This window comes from Tympanuchus pallidicinctus, unplaced genomic scaffold (assembly GCF_026119805.1).
Source record: "Tympanuchus pallidicinctus isolate F22 unplaced genomic scaffold, pur_lepc_1.0 scaffold16, whole genome shotgun sequence".
Classification (NCBI taxonomy): domain Eukaryota; kingdom Metazoa; phylum Chordata; class Aves; order Galliformes; family Phasianidae; genus Tympanuchus; species Tympanuchus pallidicinctus.
In genome coordinates, this window is record NW_026294679.1 from 14,368,781 (window position 1) to 14,383,776 (window position 14,996).

Consider the following 14,996-nt stretch of genomic DNA (forward strand, 5'->3'; position numbering starts at 1 on the left):
TCAGACTGAGCAAGCCAAGGTGGCAGTGGGAGAGGGAGGCTCTCTCCAAACTGTCTGGGGTCAAAGTAGAATTTTGCCTTGGGTATGTTCAGATTCAGCAGTGATTCTGAAGATTAACTGAAGCAGTCCAATTTATTATGTAACATAGCACTTGGACTTGCAGGAGAAGAAAGACTGTAACAAAATATAAAGAATGATTTTGCCCTAGAAGAATACTTTGCATTGTAGCTATGAGTTTAAAGCAGTTACATTCAGTTCAAGCTACCAAAGAAGATGAAAGCCAATAACTATGGAAACATTAACATCCTGTTGTAAAAAGCAATTAAAAAGAGCACCCTGTGAAATGGGCTAGGAATGGAGCTTTCAGTGCACCAAGATTTCAGTGCACCAAGATTTCAGTGCACCAAGCGCAAGGACACTTTGCACTTTCCTTCCCATGGTCTTTCTATTTCATCTTGTACTTCACTGTCAGAGGGAAAAAAAAACTCAATTGCTCTTCAATCACTTATGTGCTACATTTTCCTTAAGCATCTTGACCTTTTTCTTCCTGTTGACTAAACATGCAGAAAAATGTGCTAAATCCCTATTGATTGAAACTGCTTTATTGGTGCAAGACAACTACTGTTCTATATTTCCAAAACAGACAAAATTCTTCAGTTCTCCCAGTGTATTTGTTCCAAGGAAACTTGTCATGGATTATGATAAACATGCAGAGATCTAAGTGTAACATTTTAATTCTGGTGGGATGTTGATCCCAGCCTGAAGCCTTATTTACTTCTTGAAGGACTGCATGATTTCCTCTCACCACCACCAGATGATCTTCATGAAGGACATTCAGTCTCCCAATGAAATCTATATGCTTTTTTCTCCCACAACAGAGCTTCAAGATTATAAAGCTTAAAATGTAGCCAAAGCATTTAACTGTAACTATTAAAAAGTAAATAAATCAGAAACTTACTGGAGATGTGTTTACGCAAAATTTTGCTTGAAAGAATATAGTCATGATGAAGAGCAAGTTCAGACTAATTAAGAGATACAGAATCACGGAGATCATGTTTGCCTTGATTTGCAATAAACGAGAAGCCAGCGAGCAATTTCCCATTTTTAGTGAAAGCACTACCCTAACTGAACATAGAAGAAATTTCATTTGAAGCAGAGATATGATATATTATATAAATAAATAAGAATGTGCAGGTAATACATAAACCATAGTTTTCTGAGGGCTCAGCCAGCTCTAACTGCAGTAGAAGAGGTCAGACTAGAGAGGGGTGGTGGTTCAGCTTGAACTACAGCTGTAATAAAGAGTCATAACCCTAACGAGTAGAATGTTCTGTCTCCATTCCCCTCCGTTCCCTGAGTGTGGAACAGGACAGCGCAGGAGACATCAGCATGGCAGGAAAGGATTTCTCATCGTCCCAGCACTCTGCCCATCTAATTCAAGTCAAAATATCACTTCCCACAGTTCCTCTCTTTTCACTAGTTCATTAATATTGATCTGATAGAGCGCTGTCTTCAGAAAGCAGGTAACGCAGAGGGCTGAGCTGCTTGTCAGCCTATGGCATGCTTCATCTCTGGTCCTAGTGTTCCCCCTAGGGGTCAAAAAAAATAATTGTTTCCAAATCTATTCCCATACGTGCCTGCCAAGATGACAAACCGAAATAGGAGTGCCAGTTCTGAGGCACCAGCACATATGCAAGCTGGTCTTAGGCTAAGATTCATCTACTATAAATTGTCAGGTTGTCATATGCGTCCATTTTCTCCAGCTTAACATATCTATCCGCTGAGCATAAGCTCGAGGCTGAACTCAGCTCTGACAAATTTCCAGTTCCTCAAACCTCAGATGAAAGGCTTTTCAGTTTGCTCAGAACACTCATGCTTCACAGGTTTTTCTCTCTTTTTCCATATATTCATCCCCCTCTCCCATAACATCCATGCTTTCATGTCCAGGCACTGAAGAGAAAACTAAAAACAAGTACTGTTAATTCAATAAACAAAAATTCATATTATCAACATGCATTGATATTTATTATCCAGCTTAAATTTCACTAGATTTAGGAAAGCTGTCCAGCTCTGTTACTAACTAAATGCATAAATTCTAGGAGGATTGAATCTTCTGCTTCTTCCTCACAGTGATTACATACTGATTATAACAAGACTCTCAAGAGAACAGATACAGCAACAGAAGCTCCTTGTTTGATTGCTCTGCTGCTGCTTGGCAGCATTTCACTGTATGCATACCCAATTTCACACACATCCACACACAAATACATATGCCTTCTGTTCCGAAGACTCAGTCAGTGGGGCTCTAAGCCACCAGTTTGTCAGCTACTGTGAGCATATGAACTGTGCAGCTTAAATAGACAGGCACCAAAGGGAGTTCCAAAGGAGTTCACCTTAGTATTTCATGGCAACTGAGATAGATTCTTGGTGACTGGGACTGAAAAAAACGTACATGTACAAACCCAGAAGGCAGAGCCAACAGAAACCTGAGAGTACAGTCTTGTACAGCGCTTTCACAAGCTTTTGGCTGTCTACTTGGGAGTGTAGCTATTTAGTCACAGGCTGCATCATTCAGTGATGATACTGGCACCGGCACTAGTTTCTCACCATGGCTTTTCACTAGATCCCACTCAATCTGGGCATCACAGGAGACTTTCCAGGATAAGTGTTTTAGAGCCAACTGAGGTTTATAGCTACACCAGCCTTTTCAAGCCAAGACATGATTCATTAGGAACAAAATCAAATATTTAAGCACATAGCTTAAGCGTTCAAAAAAAGTCCTCATAGCCTAGCCTGCCAGTTTTCCCTGGTTCAGTGGGGCTCCCTAAACTCTGCCTGGAATGCAGATACAAATTTTCAGGGGCAGCCCCATGCCCTGAGGTCTGATGGACTCATCCAGCTCTTAAGACTCTCCCTGATCAGCGCACATTATATTTAAAGGGACAGAGATGTTATTCTCCAGAGCATACCACAACCTCCCTGCTCACATACTGGCAGCTCTTACTCAGTCATTCCTGCCACATTAGGTGTGATTCAGTGATTCTCAACCAGTCCATTCAATTATCTGGGGAGAGGCCAAACCACTGAGATCAAGAGTCAGCAATTTTTAATTTAGTAGGTATTTGAGTCACACACCACTTTCCAAAACATTTCTCCCTGCTCTTAGCTGCCTCAACTTTCAGCCTCATTTCATTTTTTTAAATTGAAGATGGTAATGTGTCAATAAGGAAAAGAGGTGTCTTCAATACTTTTAGAGGTAAAAAGAACTCTGGCTAAAAAGATTAAAAATTCTGGCTAGTATTAGATATTAGAATAATACCAATGAATGTATATTCTTGCAGTCCTTCTGTCAGCTCTGAAGAATCCCAAATTATCAAGACTCCAAAACAATCCTGACAGCTTCTAAAAGTGTGTTTGGTAAAGTACTCTTTGATTTCACAGTTTAGAAGACAGATACATAACGTAGTTTCAACAGAGGCAAAAGAATCAAAATCACAGTGACAAATGCATAAATGATACAATCATAATAGCTAAATCCGTGAAAAACTGGCAATTCTCCACTGCTCTTTAGCTGAAATCAGTAATCACAATGGCACATTCAAAATGGCTAAAAATGTTAGTAAGGTTCAGTTGGTAGAATGACCACAAGATTAAAGAATTTACCACTTCACTCAAGCATGAAGATGATCCTGAAATTAAGGCACTTCAATGCATTCTCAGAGTTGAAATCACTTTCAACTTGGGAAAATTTCATCACTTCCATGCCTCTTAAGATATTGTTCTGTATATCGTAACCCCATTTCAAGTGAGGTACTTCAAAATACTTCGTGCATAAACAAACCTGACAGGCTTCTTCATAGCAACTGCTCTGTTACACTCTTGTCCTTGGTAGGTAAAAGATAACTGACTTCTCTTTCACAGTGGGGGAAACAGCTTCATACCACATTATACTTCATAATAATAATAAGAGCCCACAAAGACTGTTATTGCAAATGACCTGTTATCTATCACAGATACCTATTCAGCATCTCTAAGCTTATCCTTAGAACTTAACTCCCTAAGAAGCACACACACATTTTTGTCTTTAATTTTTGTGCTAAGGGCAGTTAACATCAACATCCTGTGAAGTAAAACCTGCCTGCTTTTATTTCATTCCTATTATTCTTAGTCCTAAATTACTCTGAGACAGTGTGGCATTGTTTTCTGCACATAATGCCTTCATTTAAAAGAAACTTCGTAGGTTGCTCCAAAAAGTAATGCCTACTATGCAAAAAGCACAATAATACTACTTGACAGAGCAAATTTACAGCTACAAAACACTTTTTCAACATAACCATCACCTATGCATTATTGCCACTAATGAATAAGAGCCTGCACACTGCGCTCACATACATCTGCAAGAGCAGAGATGACCGGCTGTTGCCGCCACTGAAACCCACCATGCACTGCCTTGCTGTGCTCACATCCACTGCTTGGTCTCCATTAATACTCAGTAAGCATCACTGAATGTCAATGGGTGCAGTTTTTTCTGCATGGAGGGAGGAATTCAATGACACACCTTTCCTTCATACACATTTCCGAATCAGACACCGTTGCGTCAGACTGCCCCTCTGCCGCCATCTGTCACACAGTGACAACATGTAATGGAATATTGGCAGTAAGGTTCAGCTTCTGCTGCCATACCACCAACATCAGCCTCTGGTTTCATAGGCCAGACATAATAACACTGGAGGCACTACTTTCAGAGCAGCCCTTGTATTATACGCATGTGTTATTTACCCAGATATTTTTGCTAACAATACCCAATGTCTGCTTTTACGATACATAAACATAGATTCTGAGATGAAATAAAATTCTACACATCTGCTTAGAAGCTTTCCCTTAGTAGGAATAAATCCTTAGCAATGAATAAAGAGAGTTAGGAAGAGAGCTCTGGTTCTGTTTGTTTGTTTTGCTTTTTAATATATTGTTTCCTCCTTCTGTATAAACCAGGATGTCCCATGAATACTACTGAAAGAGCAAAATCACTAGGTGTGATTGCAAAATTAAAGGGCAAGTGGCAGTACTAGATTTGACAGCTCTATAAACAGAAACACTTCATTTACCAAGAAAAGGGCCAAAGCAAGTACAGCAGATTTCAGCTCAGTGCCTCCATTACTCCTGGGCAGAGCATCGCACACAGGAATCACATCAGTTCTGGCAGCAGCCTCTAACCACGCTCTTCTGAAATGCCAGTCCTTGCAGCAGCCAGGAGCATGATGTTCTCCTAAATCCATTGGCTTCATATTGCCAACAGCCTATGGCAGTTAGTGTAAGTGTAGTTGGTAACTTACTGAGGATATCAGGATATTAATGCAATGCAGAGCTGTAAGCTACATGGAGGAAAGCAGCAATATCTGGCTTTCCACCAATAGTTCCTATCCTGCATCACTCCTGATGGTAGAGGTGCCTGATTACTCAGACAATGAATATATTCTCTGTATCCTCAAAACAGCGTGTATACATAACCATTCACTCTTCAGCTTTGGAAGGAATTTGTTTTCCTCAATTATATCATTAATATCCCAGATAAATAGGTTCTGTCTGATAGACAGCTATTCACACGGCAGCTACTCTCACAGCAGGGAACAGGAATGATACCAGAACTACTCCTGGTGCACGAGGCACTGAAAGTAACAAATTACCCAGTAAAGACTGTACAGATTTTGACAACTATAAAACAAATTTTTCAGTGTCAAATTTTTCAGTAACTTTGGTGGGAACAGAACTGTTATGGTAACCAACATCGAACTTTAAAATATGTATTATTATTATCAAATTAAACCTTGGTGATATGTTCAAAGATGACATGTTTAAAGTATGGTAATACAGGCTTTGAATATATTGGTTTTTATTAATTCCACTCTTTTCCAGCCAGTTGGCAGCAGGACAAAGTTAAGCAATGCTTTCAGGGCAGGCCCTTGACAGATGAGCAATTACACTGGAATGTTACTCCTGAGAACTCTTTCTAAATGACTTGAACAATAACTTGTGTTATACTGCATTTTCCAGAATGACATCTTCTCCTCATATCAAGCTGTTAGTGAAGTAAGTAGGTTGGTTGTTCACAAGAAAATCCTGATTCAGAATTACATCATTTTTTCTGCTACTTCAGAAAGAAGCTAGAAACAGAACAGTAGGACAAACACTGGTCTTTTGCAAAACTCTTCAGCTTATTCAGCTGCTCCTTATGATACATAGAAATAAGCCCATTCCATAACACTGTAAAAGTAACCTCAATATACTTGTGCGTATTTATGTTGCAATAATCCAAACTTCAAAATAGTTGAAAACAGATGTATGCACTGCATATAACTTTCCCTACATTACAGTTTCCCTACTACATGATTTGTGGAGCATTACAGATCCATGGTGATTTCTTTGATCATATGTTGCTGGCTCACAGCCACATAGTCTCTAAACTATATCTTAAGTGAACACGCATTGCTATTATTTAATTTTGCACTGTGATTGATGTAGACTCAAGGGAAACACAAAATCTTGGTTAAAGGCAATAGGGACAGTGAAATAAAATTTCTCCTGTAGTGGGGAGGATGTTGTAGCTAAGCTGGAGAGCTCTCAATTCACTTTGTGTTCTGCAACCTCAGAATATTTAACTGTTTGCCCTCATCTAAGGGCAGACCATTAATCAGCCTAAAACATATATTTTGGCTTTGAAAAACACTGACAAACCACTAGAGAAAGGCTGTGAAATAATATTCAGCATGACCTAAGTTGAACTCAGAAGCAAAAGACAGTAGATTCTTTTATTACTTCTCCTGAGGTTTTTTCTCTCTGAGTTCAGTCAAACTATTGTAGTTCTACAAAGTCAAGCAAAAAGAGGACTATTCTATCCTTTAAAAATAATTTTATTCTTTTTCATTGACAGTAGAATAATCAAAGCTTCCACTGTCTTTTTTTTTTTCCCAGTAACTACAGTAAAGGTTGCTCCTCCTTATATTCTCCTTAAGATGAAGCATGCCATCTCAACTTATATTACTCATTTGATTCTAATGGAGACACTGGAATGAGTTAGCTTTACAAGATTATTTGTTTCCAGTAATTGCATTGCATAAGTCTCATTGAACCATTTGGACCACAGCTGAATTCTTCACAGAACAGGGAAGTGAAACTCAGAAACACAAAATGTTCTTACGCATCTGTCAGACCAGGCTTCCCCAGTCACTGACTGCAGATCTATATCCTGTTGGGCCAGCCAGTAGTAGAAACCAGATCACATTTTGAATTCATTGGAAAGGTAGCAGTATAAACCACAGAGTACACTGGCCTTATAATTTTAGTAAGCCTCACATTGGCTGCTTAGAGAACAGATGATTCCTGTTCATATACAAAGTAACTGAGTACTAACAGACAATTCTAACCAGTACCAGCATAACCAATTAAATTCTTCAAACAAAGCTGAAAGGTCGGTGTGATGTTATACTAGATCAAAGCTTTGGGTCACACAGTAACACATTTTTAAACCACTTGTAGGAATCCAAAAGTTGAATTTAATATTTCAATAAACCATAATGCAAACTGATTTCAGTATGTGTGGTTCTGTCTCTGTAGCATCATACCTCTGGCCTTCATAATCTCATAAATTTAAATCTATTTTTTATTCATTCATTATTTCCACTTCTAGATCAGAATCACAGAAGTTCTCATTTGAAATTTTTAACAAACATTGTCAGACAAAAAAAAAAATAATCAAACGGTTGGAAAAATCACTACAGCCCAACATGCTTTTTTCCCATACGTAGCCTGTGATCTAACATAACATGTTGATCTAACAATGAACAATAATACACTTTCAAAAGCCAACTTTTCCATGGCAACCCCACCCAAGCTCATCAGTATCTGAGCACTGCTCTGACATCAGAGGACTCACCAGTTCCTGGCCATTCCTATCCCTATTCTGCTCTTTTCCACTTCCATTCCAACATATGCTCCCCACCTCAATCAGTCACACACAGCCATGTATTCACCCCAACATTACCATGCTGTATTTGCATTCACCCTCTGCAATCCAGAATTCTTGATCCACTACAGCACCACCTGATTACAAAAAACTAGCTTTGGGCATGTAAACATCAACCCATGCAATGGGGTAACTTTAAATTGAATCATTCATGTTTGCAAAACTTTTACAGGGGATCAGAACTCAATTCAATTCAATTCTGGTGGTTTTGGGGAAAAACAAACAAACAAAACAAAACAGGCAGGAACCACTGAAAAACTTCCAAAGCGCAACAGATTTTTTTGCAAATATAAAACACCCAGCAACATCTAATTATTTCTTATAAGCAATACTTGCTCTAATTGCAGTCACATGCTAAGCAAAGCAATGATTCAAACACAAAAATTGATTTTTTCCACCTATTTTGAAATTGTTGGACTGCCACTTAAAAAAACACAAGCTGACATTTCTTAAGACTGAGGCTATTAGTCAGAGAAGAAACATTAAGTGCTAGTTTGTTTTCTTGTCAAAGATAATCTTGAACCGATTTAAAATATTATGCTGACATAGAAGTGTTTATTTACCATGCTGATATTTGTAACTTCAGACTGAGGTTGATATAGTTTTTCTCATATACAACGTTCCTCACTCAAATCAGTAAGTGAATGTGACTCCATTTTGCCAACAGTAGGAAGAGATGTTTTTTTTTCATTGTTCTTAACATAATTATGAATGGGGCAAGAAAGTAAACACATGAGTTTATAAGGAATTGTGCATACAACCCAGATCAAATTGCAAATCCACCAAACAGAGGTCATAGACAGCTCTGTTCATCCATGTCTGAAGTTTTTTATGGTGCTGAATGGGCAATGTCTCATCAATTCCACTCATCTCTTACACAGGGTGATGAAGATTGCCCATTTCTTTCTAGAGCAGAACCTATCTTGATACAGTCTGCTTCCTTACTGTGTTAAAGAAACAGTCAGTGCTGATCAGTTTCAACCAATAAAGCACCTGTTACGGGCACAGCTTTTATGCAAGTCTGCAAGTGTGTTCTTCAAACAGTACCAAATGAATACCCTAACACAGTACAGGGTCGCAGTCTCAGACAGGAGTACCAGTGATAATGTACTGTGAAACCAAACAGTTAGGATTCATTTTACCATTCTATTCAGATATTCTTTCAACTGAATTGTTAATACACTTTTTAAGCAAATCATCGCACTGCTTTTAACATTATCCAGATGGAGGTCTGTCTCTGCATTGTTAATGACACAGTGGGTGTAATGACTCACAGTGCAATGAGTGAAAATACAGAGTACTGACTCATGTCTCTTAAAAACATGTCTCAGCTAGATGTTTTGGGACTAGATAATTATGCACTGAATAGCATAAGATGACATTAAGAAGCAATGGTGAAGTGTCTGTCCATAAAGTTGGGGAATGGCATATCCACACATCAACCAGACATACAGACAATCTGCTCCCTCAATACATGACCGTGTGACTGGCAGTAAAATATGTCTTGAATTATTTTATCATAGTAAGACCTAAAGATTACCTAAAGAGTCTCTGATATATCAGAAGAAGAATTTACCATATTCATCACTGCTACAGAACAAGGTCCCAGATACCATTGTGATTTATGATCAGATTAGGGTACACTGTTTCTACTTACTACAACACCAAACTACAGCCCCGTCAGTACCAAGGCATCAGAACAAGGTTCAGCACTTCTAAGCTATGTAACAAGCAGCACAGTACTTGAAACACACACAAACCCTATTGGATTTGGCAGGATTTACCCTGGCAAGCATCCTGGAAGAAAGTGCTAAACGAGCCAGAACAACAGGGAGGTTAACAGCAAGCCAGCCTGCATTAACAGGACCTTAGCAAGAAGATGAAAAAAGTGATATTACCCAAGTGATATTACCCTCTACTTCTTACTTACTGAACCTCATCTAAAAGACTGCATCCAGATTTGGGACTCTTTCCTCCCTCCAGCATAACAACATGGACTCACTGCAAAAAATTCATCAGGTGGCCACCAAGCTTGTTGGGAACTAGAACATTTCCTCTAAAGAGAGGCTGAATGATCTGAGCTTCTTCAGCCCACAGAAGAGACAATTCAGAAGGACCTAATAGCAGGCTCCCCTCATCTAAAAGAAAGCAGAGAGCTCTGAGTATTCCGGCCTCACTCTGCACATGAAAATCAGAACAGACTTAAACTCAGAAAGCCTTTAGAAAAAAGAAATATATATATATATATATTGATGGTTACTTTCAGTAGTAGCAGCTAGGTTTTCATTAGCAAGAAACCGGACCTGTGAAGTTTTCCTCTTCTGCCTGGATACAGAACTGACAACCAACTAGTCAAACACTTCAATAAGAAGCACTGTAAAGATCAAGTCTTTCCTAAATTCCAGTCAAATGAGCTGAAGCCTTCCAAGCAGGAAGTATGTACACATGTTTGAGATGCAAAAAATCTTTGGGTCTTTATAGTTATTATTTCCTAAACTGTGTGTGTGACTTACAGGAGAAAAAAAAAGACACAAAAGAACCCCTCAATGCAAATTATATTCATCAGCACTATTTCACTTACATGAGTGTTTTCTTCACCCAACACATTACCAAAAACATACATATTTATCTTAACGCCAAACAAAACATTCACAGACACACTTTTTTTGCAATAGCTTCCCAGAGGACGGGAAAACACTTAAAGCCAAACTGCTTATCAAAATCCTTCGAAAAAGCATGTATCATTCAAGCCAGAGAATTCTCGGGTGCCTTTTCTCTTAATAGTTGTATTAATAACTAGAGACAGCAGCTCCAAAGGTTATTTATCAGCTATGTTCAAACACAGTAATCACATTTTAGTAGCTGTTCTGGGAATCCAAATCCCTAGACAACTTTTAAAATCTTACCCACAGAGTACCTTTAACATTCAATACAGGCATTTACAAACACAGCCACAGATTACTTCCAGTAGGAGACAGCCCCACATTAATGCTTCTAAAGTGTTACAACTTAACCGACGTGCTACATTTCATCTACCACCGTGTTGCAAAGAACTCCGAGAGCAGCTACAGTCCTGTCTTCAGAATGATTCATTCTTTTAATTAAATGGCTCTGAAATTTTACTGCTATGAATGTCATCAAATGCAGCCTTTGTTTGAAAATAAGATCAACAAACACAGTAGTGAAAACAGAGCTAACTTTCCCAGCCTTAAGAAACACAGGAACTAGGCTTGGATCAGTTTTCTTTTTAAAGATATTTTTTTTAAAGTAAGTTTCATAGAACTGAGGTTTTCTTATACTGTAACTTCAGAAACACAGCCCTTCAGAAACAACGTTTCTACATTACAATTTTTTATTCAGATGAAAATATCAAAACAAATGTAAGACAATAGACACAAAACTAAAACAATGTGTCAGTCTTTAGAAACTGTTAGACTCTGTGGTTAATATACCATTAACATTAAATACAGTGTACAGAAATGGATCCTTCTATATTAGGAGGAGGATTACGTTTCTAATGTAGAGAGACTGCTGTTCTCAAGATCAGAGTATTTGCTGTACTTGGCAATTACTTGCAATTTCTCAATTTGTATTTTAAAAGATGTTTCTTTTTCCAGAGGCCAATGAGAACCACCAAAAATGTAGGGAGAAAAGTAGCTTAAACAGAAATATATGTATCAGCTCTTGACATACAGAACCTCCCAGTAACTATAAAGACAAGTCTGCTCACCCATCATGTCTGAATTTGTGTTGGGACTATAATCTATGAATTACAGGTCCATAAATTGTACAACTTCAGTAGCTTTCCCATTAGAAGATTCCACAAAAATGTTACAAGCATTTTAGTCCAGATTTTACAGGTTCCGTTCTACCCTGTTTTGGATATCATTCAAGGTCATATTTTTTTCTTGGTGAATTCCAAGAATAACATTGTTTCTTGTTACCTAGCACTTTTTCAAAGCACATAGAGGAGCTCTCACATCCAATCCTACTTTCCCCTTGAGACACAAGTATTTTCTTAGGTGATTCATGGCCATACACAGGAAGAGAATACGCATTTTAAAATGGTTTCCTAACATTTATCTACAGTTTTCTGTTCTCATAGATTCCATATACTACACATAAGTAGAAAACTTCACACTTCCAGTTTCTTACCAACAAAGGCCCTACTACCAGATGAATACCTAATGAAAGTAATCATTCATATCCTCTGTTTTTTCTAAGAAATTGCTAAGTTTGTTCTGCTTCTGTCCTGGCTTACATATAGGAAGACTAAGCAGGAATACTTAGAGCAATGAACACCAAAAGCAGATAAAATCAGCACCAGTTAAACTTTTAGGATCTGTCCACTTTTAGGACAGGTCATAAGACATGCAAAGAAGCTGCAGTAACCTTTCCACATTTCATTACCACTATTTCCATTTCCATTTCAACTCTCTAAACCTTGACAGCTCTGGACTCTGAAAGCAATCAGCAAATTCGCTTACCTCATAAAATTTGGAAACTCCAAGAAGACTCTCAGTTCTTCCAGCCAAAAGTTAAGGTGCAGAGATGTGTAGGTCCTGCAGATAACAATGTGGCTGTACAGAAGTGCTCTGGCTTTCTCAATGGGGTGATTTTCTGGGAAAAGAACAGAGGCCACCTCAGAAGAGAAATACCTTCGAGCTAACTACACGGCATTTCAGCTTAGGTCGTGCACTTATGAAGGACATGAACAAACATGATGTGCCCAGAGAAGAATAACAATTGGAGGTTTAGAAATTATGACCTGTAAGGAAAGATAAAATGATCAGTGATTACTGCAGCTAAAGAAACAATGGAAGAGAGGCATGACAATACAGTCTTCAATTATCAGTTCTCAGTGTCTGTGGGTTATAGGCAGTAAAAAGCTTGACCCATGCACCAAACATTAATAAATTATCCAACATAAGGACAATGAAGCACTGTCATGCACTCTTCATAGAGATTGTGATCTCACCTTACTGCTGTCTGTGAGATCAGAAAAACGCATGACCAGAGCAATTCTGGCCTCAGGTAAGACTGTGAGGCTCTTTCCAAACCTATTTTCTGACTGCATGAAAAGGAGACACACATGTAACTGTTTGCAAGATCAATAATTTAATTGAAACACGTGGTAATTTGTGCCTAGCAAAATTTGAAATAATGAAGCATTACAGTGATCTGAAATGCATAGCTCCACAGCTCAGCTCTGTAGCACAGCAAGTAACCACAAGTGAGTGTTTTTCCTATTAAGACATATAAATAAAATAGCCCATAGCTTTATCACAATATTTCCTACACAGGTCAGACAACTGAGAAAGAAGCCAACATGCATCTGTCCTTTTTTCCACCTAATACTTCAGGAACAGACTAATCCACACAGTCTTTAGGAAGCTCTAAGGAAAGCAGCAGTGCTAATAACAGCAATTTCTCCCAAGACATAAGAGTGAAAACGTCCCTATCTGGGCCCATTGCAGCAGGTTTCAGCACATCAGAATTTATTAGTTTCCTCTTTCTCAAGCAGACAACACATTTTCAAAGATTAAAGATTCTGTCAATGACCACAAGCCCATTAGCAACCTGTGGCTGAGTTGGAATACAAATTTTATATTACCTTTCTTCAGGAATCAATAATTCCTGAAAAAAACTGCGTACTTGCTCTGCAAATATTACAATCAGCTTGAGCATGCACTTGCGTTTCAAACAATTGAGTTTTCCTCTCAAACTTCTTTTTCTTCAGGAAGCTATGCTACACAACAGAACAAGATATACCAAAATGTGCCTTAAAAACAAAGATTTCCAAATAGCAGCAACATTCCCCAGAACAAAAAGGGAATTTTACTGAAATCCATGTGATTATCCACCAAAGTCAGAAATATATGTGTGTAGGAACAGGCTACTTCAGTCTTGGTTACAGAGTCATTAAACTGGTTCTGTCAAACAGCTGGTTTCTATTTTCTTAATTAAGGAGAAGAATCATGTCTAAACACAGGCAGAAATATAAATTTAAATCTACCCCCTCAACATAAATTGCATCCAAAGCATTTATTCTCCATCACTTTGCATGCATTGTTGTACCAGGTTGAACACCCTCGTTAGGCGTCTGTTCGGATATTTGACAACAACTTTAAGACATAAACCACTATAAAGAACCGAGTATTTTGGAAGACCTCTAGAGCAGGTTGCCAACCAGGGGAAACCAGGTGGAAAAAGCCCTTCTGGAGCAGGTGCAGGAGCTCGTTTGGGCAACAACTCCCAGCAGAGCAGAGGGCCGTTCTCTCAGGTGCAGGAGCACGGATTAAGTGAGGGCACATCCAGCTGCAAACCTTGCTCCTCGATTTGGTCAGTCCCACACTTGAGGGTCACAGCTTTCTGCAGCCCAGAAGGTGCGTTTCCTTCACCACTTCACTAACAGCCTGAGGTGCAGCACTGACACGAGCAAAAAGGGGCAACGAAAAGCTAACAGCTGAGCCAGGGAAAACAAGAAAAAGTGGTAACAGGTGAAGGTTTGCTATCTGCATGTAAATATGAAGTTTTATAACTTTTATTAGTGGTATTTAACCCAGTGGGACATAACTTCGCGTACTTTTTGGCTCTCCCAAACACCTCACGCTCGAGGCTCAGCAGAGCCCCGCGCTGCCCCGAGCTCCTTCATACAGCCGTCCCAACGTCACAAGACGAAGAACCCCACAGCTGCGGAATCGAAACGCCCAACCGCCCTCAGAGCGTTCGCTCAGTGGGCAGGCCCGCAGGAAAGGCGCACACCGCCCTCTTCAGCGCCCGGATCGCCCCGCTGCCAGGACCCGTTCCCAGTGAGGCCGCCCCAAGGCGGGCCCGCTTAACGGCTCCGCCCCTCCCCCGGCTCCTTACCGAGAGGTGGCTACGGCAGCTCCGCGGGCCCAAAGGCTTCCCGCGCGTGGCCGCGGACAGCGGGGCTCGCCGCGCCCCTGTGAGTGCCGCGCTCCCATTGGCGGCC

The 14,996-nt window shown here is 39.5% G+C and overlaps 1 protein-coding gene across 2 annotated transcripts in view; it reads right to left on the reverse strand.

Moving 5' to 3' along the window:
* The window catches only part of ZNF518A (zinc finger protein 518A), a 36,755-nt gene extending 21,761 nt beyond the window's left edge, over window positions 1-14,994 (reverse strand). Inside the window, exons 1-2 of one of the 2 annotated variants that reach the window (XM_052676600.1) lie at window positions 14,891-14,994; window positions 12,508-12,640 (exon numbers count right to left, since the gene is read on the reverse strand). The gene's annotated coding sequence lies outside the window, so the exon portion shown is untranslated. Of the gene's footprint in view, window positions 1-12,507; window positions 12,641-12,998; window positions 13,092-14,890 lie in introns of those variants that run through there. The other variant, XM_052676599.1, reaches the window with a different exon arrangement.
* Between the last annotated feature and the right edge of the window lie 2 nt (window positions 14,995-14,996).